At 32.7% G+C, this 13,947-nt stretch overlaps 3 non-coding genes across 3 annotated transcripts; all 3 read right to left on the bottom strand.

The window, feature by feature from the left end:
• Nucleotides 1–5,419: 5,419 nt before the first annotated feature.
• trnal-caa lies at nt 5,420–5,529 on the bottom strand. The gene is made up of 2 exons: nt 5,492–5,529; nt 5,420–5,465 (listed from the first exon to the last, which is right to left on the bottom strand). It is a non-coding gene; the product is annotated as a tRNA-Leu (tRNA).
• A 4,524-nt stretch (nt 5,530–10,053) lies between these two features.
• trnal-caa lies at nt 10,054–10,164 on the bottom strand. The gene is made up of 2 exons: nt 10,127–10,164; nt 10,054–10,099 (listed from the first exon to the last, which is right to left on the bottom strand). It is a non-coding gene; the product is annotated as a tRNA-Leu (tRNA).
• A 2,161-nt stretch (nt 10,165–12,325) lies between these two features.
• trnal-caa lies at nt 12,326–12,436 on the bottom strand. Its single transcript has 2 exons — nt 12,399–12,436; nt 12,326–12,371 (listed from the first exon to the last, which is right to left on the bottom strand). It is a non-coding gene; the product is annotated as a tRNA-Leu (tRNA).
• Nucleotides 12,437–13,947: the final 1,511 nt, after the last annotated feature.

Raw genomic sequence — 13,947 nt, forward strand, 5'->3', positions numbered from 1 at the left:
TAAACATAGGGCATAAAAGATTGTTCCCAAGACAATACAGCATACAAATCTGATCATGTTATTTTCTCACTCATAAATGTCATGTGAAGAAGTGCTATGTGATTACACACCTCTCTCTAGTGACTCTAAATACTCATGAAGTTAATACATTCCAAGAGATTTTTTTGTCTTTCTAACTAGCATCTTCTTTCTCATGTTGTTATAGATGCATCAATTCCAACATTATAGATATTGTATTTTTTCTCGGGAACATAATTTTTTTTGTGGTGTTAACGTAATCCTTAAAAGATTGTTCCCAAGACAATACAGCATACACATGTGATCATGCTCTTTTTTCAGTTATATATGTCATGTGAAGAAGTGGAATATGATGAAACACTTCTGTCAAGTGACCAGAAATACTCCTAAAATTAATACGTTCCAAGAGATTATTTTGTCTATCCAACTAGCATCTTCTTTAAGGAGCATTTGGATGATCTTTTCGCAAATTTAAATACTACTTGATACATTTTGTCTTTGAAAAGCAACTCTCTGAAGGGTCCTATGTTAAATTGAGGGAATAGTCCTTTATTTCAAAACTTTACCTACCTTGTTGTAAGTACATTTTGAGATTAGCTAGTCTGATTCCTCCAATGTTCAGAACCAAATTAACTTCTTTTTATCTGTTGTAGAGATTTGTTGTTGCTTTTGAGCTTGGCAGATTAGTCTGTTTGACTGTTCTGCACCACATTAACTACTTTTTAACTATTGTAGACCTTTTTTATTATCATCAAGGCATTATGTCAAGTATGACTCTCAACCAATATAGTTTATAAATTCTGCACTTTTTACATGGTTGGAAAGGTAGAGAATTGATCTTTCTACTCAAATATTCTTTTTTCTCATGTTGTTATAGATGCATCAATTCCAACATTATAGATATTGTACTTCTTAAGGGGGACATAGTGGGTTACTTTCCAATTTCAAGTTTTTGTGGTGTAAACGTAGGACATAAAAAATTGTTCCCAAGACAATACAGCATACAAATCTGATCATGTTATTTTCTCACTCATAAATGTCATGTGAAGAAGTGCTATGTGATTACACACCTCTCTCTAGTGACTCTAAATACTCATGAAGTTAATACATTCCAAGAGATTTTTTTGTCTTTCTAACTAGCATCTTCTTTCTCATGTCGTTATAGATGCATCAATTCCAACATTATAGATATTGTATTTTTTCTCGGGGAACATAATTTTTTTTGTGGTGTTAACGTAATCCTTAAAAGATTGTTCCCAAGACAATACAGCATACACATGTGATCATGCTCTTTTTTCAGTTATATATGTCATGTGAAGAAGTGGAATATGATGAAACACCTTCTGTCAAGTGACCAGAAATACTCCTAAAGTTAATACTGTTCCAAGCGATTATTTTGTGTATCTAACTAGCATCTTCTTTAAGTAGCATTTGGATGATCTTTTCGCAAAATTAAATACTACTTGATACATTTTGTCTTTGAAAAGCAACTCTCTGAAGGGTCCTATGTTAAATTGAGGGAATAGTCCTTTATTTCAAAACTTTACCTACCTTGTTGTAAGTACATTTTGAGATTAGCTAGTCTGATTCCTCCAATGTTCAGAACCAAATTAACTTCTTTTTATCTGTTGTAGAGATTTGTTGTTGCTTTTGAGCTTGGCAGATTAGTCTGTTTGACTGTTCTGCACCACATTAACTACTTTTTAACTATTGTAGACCTTTTTTATTATCATCAAGGCATTATGTCAAGTATGACTCTCAACCAATATAGTTTATAAATTCTGCACTTTTTACATGGTTGGAAAGGTAGAGAATTGATCTTTCTACTCAAATATTCTTTTTTCTCATGTTGTTATAGATGCATCAATTCCAACATTATAGATATTGTACTTCTTAAGGGGGACATAGTGGGTTACTTTCCAATTTCAAGTTTTTGTGGTGTAAACGTAGGACATAAAAAATTGTTCCCAAGACAATACAGCATACAAATCTGATCATGTTATTTTCTCACTCATAAATGTCATGTGAAGAAGTGCTATGTGATTACACACCTCTCTCTAGTGACTCTAAATACTCATGAAGTTAATACATTCCAAGAGATTTTTTTGTCTTTCTAACTAGCATCTTCTTTCTCATGTCGTTATAGATGCATCAATTCCAACATTATAGATATTGTATTTTTTCTGGGGAACATAATTTTTTTTGTGGTGTTAACGTAATCCTTAAAAGATTGTTCCCAAGACAATACAGCATACACATCTGATCATGCTCTTTTTTCAGTTATATATGTCATGTGAAGAAGTGGAATATGATGAAACACCTCTGTCAAGTGACCAGAAATACTCCTAAAGTTAATATGTTCCAAGCGATTATTTTGTGTATCTAACTAGCATCTTCTTTAAGTAGCATTTGGATGATCTTTTCGCAAAATTAAATACTACTTGATACATTTTGTCTTTGAAAAGCAACTGTCTGACGGGTCCTATGTTAAATTGAGAGAATAGTCCTTTATTTCAAAACTTTACATACCTTCTTGTAAGTACATTTTGAGATTAGCTCGTCTGATTCCTCCAATGTTCAGAACCAAATTAACTTCTTTTTATCTGTTGTAGAGATTTGTTGTTGCTTTTGAGCTTGGCAGATTAGTCTGTTTGACTGTTCTGCACCACATTACTGCTTTTTAACTATTGTAGACCTTTTTTATTATCATCAAGGCATTATGTCAAGTATGACTCTCAACCAGTATAGTTTATAAATTCTACACGTGTTACATGCTTGGAAAGGTAGAGAATTGATCTTTCTACTCAAATATTCTTTTTCTCATGTAGTTATAGATGCATCAGTTCCAACATTATAGATATTGTACTTCTTAAGGGGGACATAGTGAGTTACTTTCCAATTTCAAGTTTTTGTGGTGTAAACATAGGGCATAAAAGATTGTTCCCAAGACAATACAGCATACAAATCTGATCATGTTATTTTCTCACTCATAAATGTCATGTGAAGAAGTGCTATGTGATTACACACCTCTCTCTAGTGACTCTAAATACTCATGAAGTTAATACATTCCAAGAGATTTTTTTGTCTTTCTAACTAGCATCTTATTTCTAATGTCGTTATAGATGCATCAATTCCAACATTATAGATATTGTATTTTTTCTCGGGAACATAATTTTTTTTGTGGTGTTAACGTAATCCTTAAAAGATTGTTCCCAAGACAATACAGCATACACATGTGATCATGCTCTTTTTTCAGTTATATATGTCATGTGAAGAAGTGGAATATGATGAAACACTTCTGTCAAGTGACCAGAAATACTCCTAAAATTAATACGTTCCAAGAGATTATTTTGTCTATCCAACTAGCATCTTCTTTAAGGAGCATTTGGATGATCTTTTCGCAAATTTAAATACTACTTGATACATTTTGTCTTTGAAAAGCAACTGTCTGAAGGGTCCTATGTTAAATTGAGGGAATAGTCCTTTATTTCAAAACTTTACCTACCTTGTTGTAAGTACATTTTGAGATTAGCTAGTCTGATTCCTCCAATGTTCAGAACCAAATTAACTTCTTTTTATCTGTTGTAGAGATTTGTTGTTGCTTTTGAGCTTGGCAGATTAGTCTGTTTGACTGTTCTGCACCACATTAACTACTTTTTAACTATTGTAGACCTTTTTTATTATCATCAAGGCATTATGTCAAGTATGACTCTCAACCAATATAGTTTATAAATTCTGCACTTTTTACATGGTTGGAAAGGTAGAGAATTGATCTTTCTACTCAAATATTCTTTTTTCTCATGTTGTTATAGATGCATCAATTCCAACATTATAGATATTGTACTTCTTAAGGGGGACATAGTGGGTTACTTTCCAATTTCAAGTTTTTGTGGTGTAAACGTAGGACATAAAAAATTGTTCCCAAGACAATACAGCATACAAATCTGATCATGTTATTTTCTCACTCATAAATGTCATGTGAAGAAGTGCTATGTGATTACACACCTCTCTCTAGTGACTCTAAATACTCATGAAGTTAATACATTCCAAGAGATTTTTTTGTCTTTCTAACTAGCATCTTCTTTCTCATGTCGTTATAGATGCATCAATTCCAACATTATAGATATTGTATTTTTTCTGGGGAACATAATTTTTTTTGTGGTGTTAACGTAATCCTTAAAAGATTGTTCCCAAGACAATACAGCATACACATCTGATCATGCTCTTTTTTCAGTTATATATGTCATGTGAAGAAGTGGAATATGATGAAATACCTCTGTCAAGTGACCAGAAATACTCCTAAAGTTAATATGTTCCAAGCGATTATTTTGTCTATCTAACTAGCATCTTCTTTAAGTAGCATTTGGATGATCTTTTCGCAAAATTAAATACTACTTGATACATTTTGTCTTTGAAAAGCAACTTGTCTGACGGGTCCTATGTTAAATTGAGAGAATAGTCCTTTATTTCAAAACTTTACATACCTTCTTGTAAGTACATTTTGAGATTAGCTCGTCTGATTCCTCCAATGTTCAGAACCAAATTAACTTCTTTTTATCTGTTGTAGAGATTTGTTGTTGCTTTTGAGCTTGGCAGATTAGTCTGTTTGACTGTTCTGCACCACATTTACTGCTTTTTAACTATTGTAGACCTTTTTTATTATCATCAAGGCATTATGTCAAATATGTCTGTCAACCAGTATAGTTTATAAATTCTACACGTGTTACATGCTTGGAAAGGTAGAGAATTGATCTTTCTACTCAAATATTCTTTTTCTCATGTAGTTATTAATGCATCAATTCCAACATTATAGATATTGTACTTCTTAAGGGGGACATAGTGAGTTACTTTCCAATTTCAAGTTTTTGTGGTGTAAACATAGGGCATAAAAGATTGTTCCCAAGACAATACAGCATACAAATCTGATCATGTTATTTTCTCACTCAGAAATGTCATGTGAAGAAGTGCTATGTGATTACACAACTCTCTCTAGTGACTCTAAATACTCATGAAGTTAATACATTCCAAGAGATTTTTTTGTCTTTCTAACTAGCATCTTCTTTCTCATGTCGTTATAGATGCATCAATTCCAACATTATAGATATTGTATTTTTTCTGGGGAACATAATTTTTTTTGTGGTGTTAACGTAATCCTTAAAAGATTGTTCCCAAGACAATACAGCATACACATGTGATCATGCTCTTTTTTCAGTTATATATGTCATGTGAAGAAGTGGAATATGATGAAACACTTCTGTCAAGTGACCAGAAATACTCCTAAAATTAATACGTTCCAAGAGATTATTTTGTCTATCCAACTAGCATCTTCTTTAAGGAGCATTTGGATGATCTTTTCGCAAATTTAAATACTACTTGATACATTTTGTCTTTGAAAAGCAACTGTCAGAAGTGGGATTTGAACCCACGCCTCCATTTGGAGACCAGAAAGCTCCACTATAGGAAGAATGATCCTCTTGAGTCTGGCGCCTTAGACCGCTCGGCCATTCTGACTGGAGCTCATGATTATAGTTTAAAACCAGCCAGACTAATTATCATTAATAAATCAAAGCAAAAGCTTTTTCATGAAGAAATTGAGAGAACAGTCCTTTATTTCAAAGCTTTGCATTAATTGCAGGGACTACATTTTGAGATTAGCTCGTCTGATTTTTCGATTGTTCAGAACCAAATTACCTTCTTTTTATATGTTATAGACATTTGACACATGGTTGCAAAGGTATAGAATTGATCTTTCTACTCAAATAGTCTTCTTTCTCATGTTGTTATAGATGCATGAATTCCAACATTATAGATATTGTATTTTTTAAGGGGGACATAGTGAGTTACTTTCCAATTTCAAGTTTTTGTGGTGTAAACGTAGGACATAAAAGATTGTTCCCAAGACAATACAGCATACACATCTGATCATGCTCTTTTTTCAGTTATATATGTCATGTGAAGTGGAATATGATGAAACACCTCTGTCAAGTGACCAGAAATACTCCTAAAGTTAATACGTTCCAAGCGATTATTTTGTCTATCTAACTAGCATCTTTTTAAATTAGCATTTGGATGATCTTTTCCCAAATTTAAATACTACTTGATACATTTTGTCTTTGAAAAGCAACTGTCTGAAGGGTCCTATGTTAAATTGAGGGAATAGTCCTTTATTTCAAAACTTTACCTACCTTGTTGTAAGTACATTTTGAGATTAGCTTGTCTGATTCCTCCAATGTTCAGAACCAAATTAACTTCTTTTTATCTGTTGTAGAGATTTGTTGTTGCTTTTGAGCTTGGCAGATTAGTCTGTTTGACTGTTCTGCACCACATTAACTGCTTTTTAACTATTGTAGACCTTTTTTATTATCATCAAGGCATTATGTCAAGTATGACTCTCAACCAATATAGTTTATAAATTCTGCACTTTTTACATGGTTGGAAAGGTAGAGAATTGATCTTTCTACTCAAATATTCTTTTTTCTCATGTTGTTATAGATGCATCAATTCCAACATTATAGATATTGTACTTCTTAAGGGGGACATAGTGGGTTACTTTCCAATTTCAAGTTTTTGTGGTGTAAACGTAGGACATAAAAAATTGTTCCCAAGACAATACAGCATACAAATCTGATCATGTTATTTTCTCACTCATAAATGTCATGTGAAGAAGTGCTATGTGATTACACACCTCTCTCTAGTGACTCTAAATACTCATGAAGTTAATACATTCCAAGAGATTTTTTTGTTTTTCTAACTAGCATCTTCTTTCTCATGTCGTTATAGATGCATCAATTCCAACATTATAGATATTGTATTTTTTCTGGGGAACATAATTTTTTTTGTGGTGTTAACGTAATCCTTAAAAGATTGTTCCCAAGACAATACAGCATACACATCTGATCATGCTCTTTTTTCAGTTATATATGTCATGTGAAGAAGTGGAATATGATGAAACACCTCTGTCAAGTGACCAGAAATACTCCTAAAGTTAATATGTTCCAAGCGATTATTTTGTGTATCTAACTAGCATCTTCTTTAAGTAGCATTTGGATGATCTTTTCCCAAATTTAAATACTACTTGATACATTTTGTCTTTGAAAAGCAACTGTCTGAAGGGTCCTATGTTAAATTGAGAGAATAGTCCTTTATTTCAAAACTTTACATACCTTCTTGTAAGTACATTTTGAGATTAGCTCGTCTGATTCCTCCAATGTTCAGAACCAAATTAACTTCTTTTTATCTGTTGTAGAGATTTGTTGTTGCTTTTGAGCTTGGCAGATTAGTCTGTTTGACTGTTCTGCACCACATTTACTGCTTTTTAACTATTGTAGACCTTTTTTATTATCATCAAGGCATTATGTCAAGTATGACTCTCAACCAATATAGTTTATAAATTCTACACGTGTTACATGCTTGGAAAGGTAGAGAATTGATCTTTCTACTCAAATATTCTTTTTCTCATGTTGTTATAGATGCATCAATTCCAACATTATAGATATTGTACTTCTTAAGGGGGACATAGTGAGTTACTTTCCAATTTCAAGTTTTTGTGGTGTAAACATAGGGCATAAAAGATTGTTCCCAAGACAATACAGCATACAAATCTGATCATGTTATTTTCTCACTCATAAATGTCATGTGAAGAAGTGCTATGTGATTACACACCTCTCTCTAGTGACTCTAAATACTCATGAAGTTAATACATTCCAAGAGATTTTTTTGTCTTTCTAACTAGCATCTTCTTTCTCATGTCGTTATAGATGCATCAATTCCAACATTATAGATATTGTATTTTTTCTCGGGAACATAATTTTTTTTGTGGTGTTAACGTAATCCTTAAAAGATTGTTCCCAAGACAATACAGCATACACATCTGATCATGCTCTTTTTTCAGTTATATATGTCATGTGAAGAAGTGGAATATGATGAAACACCTCTGTCAAGTGACCAGAAATACTCCTAAAGTTAATACGTTCCAAGCGATTATTTTGTCTATCTAACTAGCATCTTCTTTAAGTAGCATTTGGATGATCTTTTCCCAAATTTAAATACTACTTGATACATTTTGTCTTTGAAAAGCAACTGTCTGAAGGGTCCTATGTTAAATTGAGGGAATAGTCCTTTATTTCAAAACTTTACCTACCTTGTTGTAAGTACATTTTGAGATTAGCTAGTCTGATTCCTCCAATGTTCAGAACCAAATTAACTTCTTTTTATCTGTTGTAGAGATTTGTTGTTGCTTTTGAGCTTGGCAGATTAGTCTGTTTGACTGTTCTGCACCACATTAACTACTTTTTAACTATTGTAGACCTTTTTTATTATCATCAAGGCATTATGTCAAGTATGACTCTCAACCAATATAGTTTATAAATTCTGCACTTTTTACATGGTTGGAAAGGTAGAGAATTGATCTTTCTACTCAAATATTCTTTTTTCTCATGTTGTTATAGATGCATCAATTCCAACATTATAGATATTGTACTTCTTAAGGGGGACATAGTGGGTTACTTTCCAATTTCAAGTTTTTGTGGTGTAAACGTAGGACATAAAAAATTGTTCCCAAGACAATACAGCATACAAATCTGATCATGTTATTTTCTCACTCATAAATGTCATGTGAAGAAGTGCTATGTGATTACACACCTCTCTCTAGTGACTCTAAATACTCATGAAGTTAATACATTCCAAGAGATTTTTTTGTTTTTCTAACTAGCATCTTCTTTCTCATGTCGTTATAGATGCATCAATTCCAACATTATAGATATTGTATTTTTTCTGGGGAACATAATTTTTTTTGTGGTGTTAACGTAATCCTTAAAAGATTGTTCCCAAGACAATACAGCATACACATCTGATCATGCTCTTTTTTCAGTTATATATGTCATGTGAAGAAGTGGAATATGATGAAACACCTCTGTCAAGTGACCAGAAATACTCCTAAAGTTAATATGTTCCAAGCGATTATTTTGTGTATCTAACTAGCATCTTCTTTAAGTAGCATTTGGATGATCTTTTCCCAAATTTAAATACTACTTGATACATTTTGTCTTTGAAAAGCAACTGTCTGAAGGGTCCTATGTTAAATTGAGAGAATAGTCCTTTATTTCAAAACTTTACATACCTTCTTGTAAGTACATTTTGAGATTAGCTCGTCTGATTCCTCCAATGTTCAGAACCAAATTAACTTCTTTTTATCTGTTGTAGAGATTTGTTGTTGCTTTTGAGCTTGGCAGATTAGTCTGTTTGACTGTTCTGCACCACATTTACTGCTTTTTAACTATTGTAGACCTTTTTTATTATCATCAAGGCATTATGTCAAATATGTCTGTCAACCAGTATAGTTTATAAATTCTACACGTGTTACATGCTTGGAAAGGTAGAGAATTGATCTTTCTACTCAAATATTCTTTTTCTCATGTAGTTATTAATGCATCAATTCCAACATTATAGATATTGTACTTCTTAAGGGGGACATAGTGAGTTACTTTCCAATTTCAAGTTTTTGTGGTGTAAACATAGGGCATAAAAGATTGTTCCCAAGACAATACAGCATACAAATCTGATCATGTTATTTTCTCACTCATAAATGTCATGTGAAGAAGTGCTATGTGATTACACACCTCTCTCTAGTGACTCTAAATACTCATGAAGTTAATACATTCCAAGAGATTTTTTTGTCTTTCTAACTAGCATCTTCTTTCTCATGTCGTTATAGATGCATCAATTCCAACATTATAGATATTGTATTTTTTCTGGGGAACATAATTTTTTTTGTGGTGTTAACGTAATCCTTAAAAGATTGTTCCCAAGACAATACAGCATACACATGTGATCATGCTCTTTTTTCAGTTATATATGTCATGTGAAGAAGTGGAATATGATGAAACACTTCTGTCAAGTGACCAGAAATACTCCTAAAATTAATACGTTCCAAGAGATTATTTTGTCTATCCAACTAGCATCTTCTTTAAGGAGCATTTGGATGATCTTTTCGCAAATTTAAATACTACTTGATACATTTTGTCTTTGAAAAGCAACTGTCAGAAGTGGGATTTGAACCCACGCCTCCATTTGGAGACCAGAAAGCTCCACTATAGGGAAGAATGATCCTCTTGAGTCTGGCGCCTTAGACCGCTCGGCCATTCTGACTGGAGCTCATGATTATAGTTTAAAACCAGCCAGACTAATTATCATTAATAAATCAAAGCAAAAGCTTTTTCATGAAGAAATTGAGAGAACAGTCCTTTATTTCAAAGCTTTGCATTAATTGCAGGGACTACATTTTGAGATTAGCTCGTCTGATTTTTCGATTGTTCAGAACCAAATTACCTTCTTTTTATATGTTATAGACATTTGACACATGGTTGCAAAGGTATAGAATTGATCTTTCTACTCAAATAGTCTTCTTTCTCATGTTGTTATAGATGCATGAATTCCAACATTATAGATATTGTATTTTTTAAGGGGGACATAGTGAGTTACTTTCCAATTTCAAGTTTTTGTGGTGTAAACGTAGGACATAAAAGATTGTTCCCAAGACAATACAGCATACACATCTGATCATGCTCTTTTTTCAGTTATATATGTCATGTGAAGTGGAATATGATGAAACACCTCTGTCAAGTGACCAGAAATACTCCTAAAGTTAATACGTTCCAAGCGATTATTTTGTCTATCTAACTAGCATCTTTTTAAATTAGCATTTGGATGATCTTTTCCCAAATTTAAATACTACTTGATACATTTTGTCTTTGAAAAGCAACTGTCTGAAGGGTCCTATGTTAAATTGAGGGAATAGTCCTTTATTTCAAAACTTTACCTACCTTGTTGTAAGTACATTTTGAGATTAGCTTGTCTGATTCCTCCAATGTTCAGAACCAAATTAACTTCTTTTTATCTGTTGTAGAGATTTGTTGTTGCTTTTGAGCTTGGCAGATTAGTCTGTTTGACTGTTCTGCACCACATTTACTGCTTTTTAACTATTGTAGACCTTTTTTATTATCATCAAGGCATTATGTCAAATATGTCTGTCAACCAGTATAGTTTATAAATTCTACACGTGTTACATGCTTGGAAAGGTAGAGAATTTATCTTTCTACTCAAATATTCTTTTTCTCATGTAGTTATAGATGCATCAGTTCCAACATTATAGATATTGTGCTTCTTAAGGGGGACATAGTGGGTTACTTTCCAATTTCAAGTTTTTGTGGTGTAAACGTAGGGCATAAAAGATTGTTCTCAAGACAATACAGCATCCTACTTAAGGAGCATTTGTATGATCTTTTCCCAAATTTAAATACTACTTGATACATTTTGTCTTTGAAAAGCAACTCTCTGAAGGGTCCTATGTTAAATTGAGGGAATAGTCCTTTATTTCAAAACTTTACATACCTTGTTGTAAGTACATTTTGAGATTAGCTTGTCTGATTCCTCCAATGTTCAGAACCAAATTAACTTCTTTTTATCTGTTGTAGAGATTTGTTGTTGCTTTTGAGCTTGGCAGATTAGTCTGTTTGACTGTTCTGCACCACATTTACTGCTTTTTAACTATTGTAGACCTTTTTTATTATCATCAAGGCATTATGTCAAGTATGACTCTCAACCAATATAGTTTATAAATTCTGCACTTTTTACATGGCTTGGAAAGGTAGAGAATTGATCTTTCTACTCAAATATTCTTTTTTCTCATGTTGTTATAGATGCATCAATTCCAACATTATAGATATTGTACTTCTTAAGGGGGACATAGTGAGTTACTTTCCAATTTCAAGTTTTTGTGGTGTAAACATAGGGCATAAAAGATTGTTCCCAAGACAATACAGCATACAAATCTGATCATGTTATTTTCTCACTCATAAATGTCATGTGAAGAAGTGCTATGTGATTACACACCTCTCTCTAGTGACTCTAAATACTCATGAAGTTAATACATTCCAAGAGATTTTTTTGTCTTTCTAACTAGCATCTTCTTTCTCATGTCGTTATAGATGCATCAATTCCAACATTATAGATATTGTATTTTTTCTCGGGAACATAATTTTTTTTGTGGTGTTAACGTAATCCTTAAAAGATTGTTCCCAAGACAATACAGCATACACATGTGATCATGCTCTTTTTTCAGTTATATATGTCATGTGAAGAAGTGGAATATGATGAAACACTTCTGTCAAGTGACCAGAAATACTCCTAAAATTAATACGTTCCAAGAGATTATTTTGTCTATCCAACTAGCATCTTCTTTAAGGAGCATTTGGATGATCTTTTCGCAAATTTAAATACTACTTGATACATTTTGTCTTTGAAAAGCAACTGTCAGAAGTGGGATTTGAACCCACGCCTCCATTTGGAGACCAGAAAGCTCCACTATAGGGAAGAATGATCCTCTTGAGTCTGGCGCCTTAGACCGCTCGGCCATTCTGACTGGAGCTCATGATTATAGTTTAAAACCAGCCAGACTAATTATCATTAATAAATCAAAGCAAAAGCTTTTTCATGAAGAAATTGAGAGAACAGTCCTTTATTTGCATTAATTGCAGGGACTACATTTTGAGATTAGCTCGTCTGATTTTTCGATTGTTCAGAACCAAATTACCTTCTTTTTATATGTTATAGACATTTGACACATGGTTGCAAAGGTATAGAATTGATCTTTCTACTCAAATAGTCTTCTTTCTCATGTTGTTATAGATGCATGAATTCCAACATTATAGATATTGTATTTTTTAAGGGGGACATAGTGAGTTACTTTCCAATTTCAAGTTTTTGTGGTGTAAACGTAGGACATAAAAGATTGTTCCCAAGACAATACAGCATACACATCTGATCATGCTCTTTTTTCAGTTATATATGTCATGTGAAGTGGAATATGATGAAACACCTCTGTCAAGTGACCAGAAATACTCCTAAAGTTAATACGTTCCAAGCGATTATTTTGTCTATCTAACTAGCATCTTTTTAAATTAGCATTTGGATGATCTTTTCCCAAATTTAAATACTACTTGATACATTTTGTCTTTGAAAAGCAACTGTCTGAAGGGTCCTATGTTAAATTGAGGGAATAGTCCTTTATTTCAAAACTTTACCTACCTTGTTGTAAGTACATTTTGAGATTAGCTTGTCTGATTCCTCCAATGTTCAGAACCAAATTAACTTCTTTTTATCTGTTGTAGAGATTTGTTGTTGCTTTTGAGCTTGGCAGATTAGTCTGTTTGACTGTTCTGCACCACATTAACTGCTTTTTAACTATTGTAGACCTTTTTTATTATCATCAAGGCATTATGTCAAGTATGACTCTCAACCAATATAGTTTATAAATTCTGCACTTTTTACATGGTTGGAAAGGTAGAGAATTGATCTTTCTACTCAAATATTCTTTTTTCTCATGTTGTTATAGATGCATCAATTCCAACATTATAGATATTGTACTTCTTAAGGGGGACATAGTGGGTTACTTTCCAATTTCAAGTTTTTGTGGTGTAAACGTAGGACATAAAAAATTGTTCCCAAGACAATACAGCATACAAATCTGATCATGTTATTTTCTCACTCATAAATGTCATGTGAAGAAGTGCTATGTGATTACACACCTCTCTCTAGTGACTCTAAATACTCATGAAGTTAATACATTCCAAGAGATTTTTTTGTTTTTCTAACTAGCATCTTCTTTCTCATGTCGTTATAGATGCATCAATTCCAACATTATAGATATTGTATTTTTTCTGGGGAACATAATTTTTTTTGTGGTGTTAACGTAATCCTTAAAAGATTGTTCCCAAGACAATACAGCATACACATCTGATCATGCTCTTTTTTCAGTTATATATGTCATGTGAAGAAGTGGAATATGATGAAACACCTCTGTCAAGTGACCAGAAATACTCCTAAAGTTAATATGTTCCAAGCGATTATTTTGTGTATCTAACTAGCATCTTC

This window comes from Electrophorus electricus, chromosome 14, assembly GCF_013358815.1.
Source record: "Electrophorus electricus isolate fEleEle1 chromosome 14, fEleEle1.pri, whole genome shotgun sequence".
Taxonomy (NCBI): Eukaryota; Metazoa; Chordata; class Actinopteri; order Gymnotiformes; family Gymnotidae; genus Electrophorus; species Electrophorus electricus.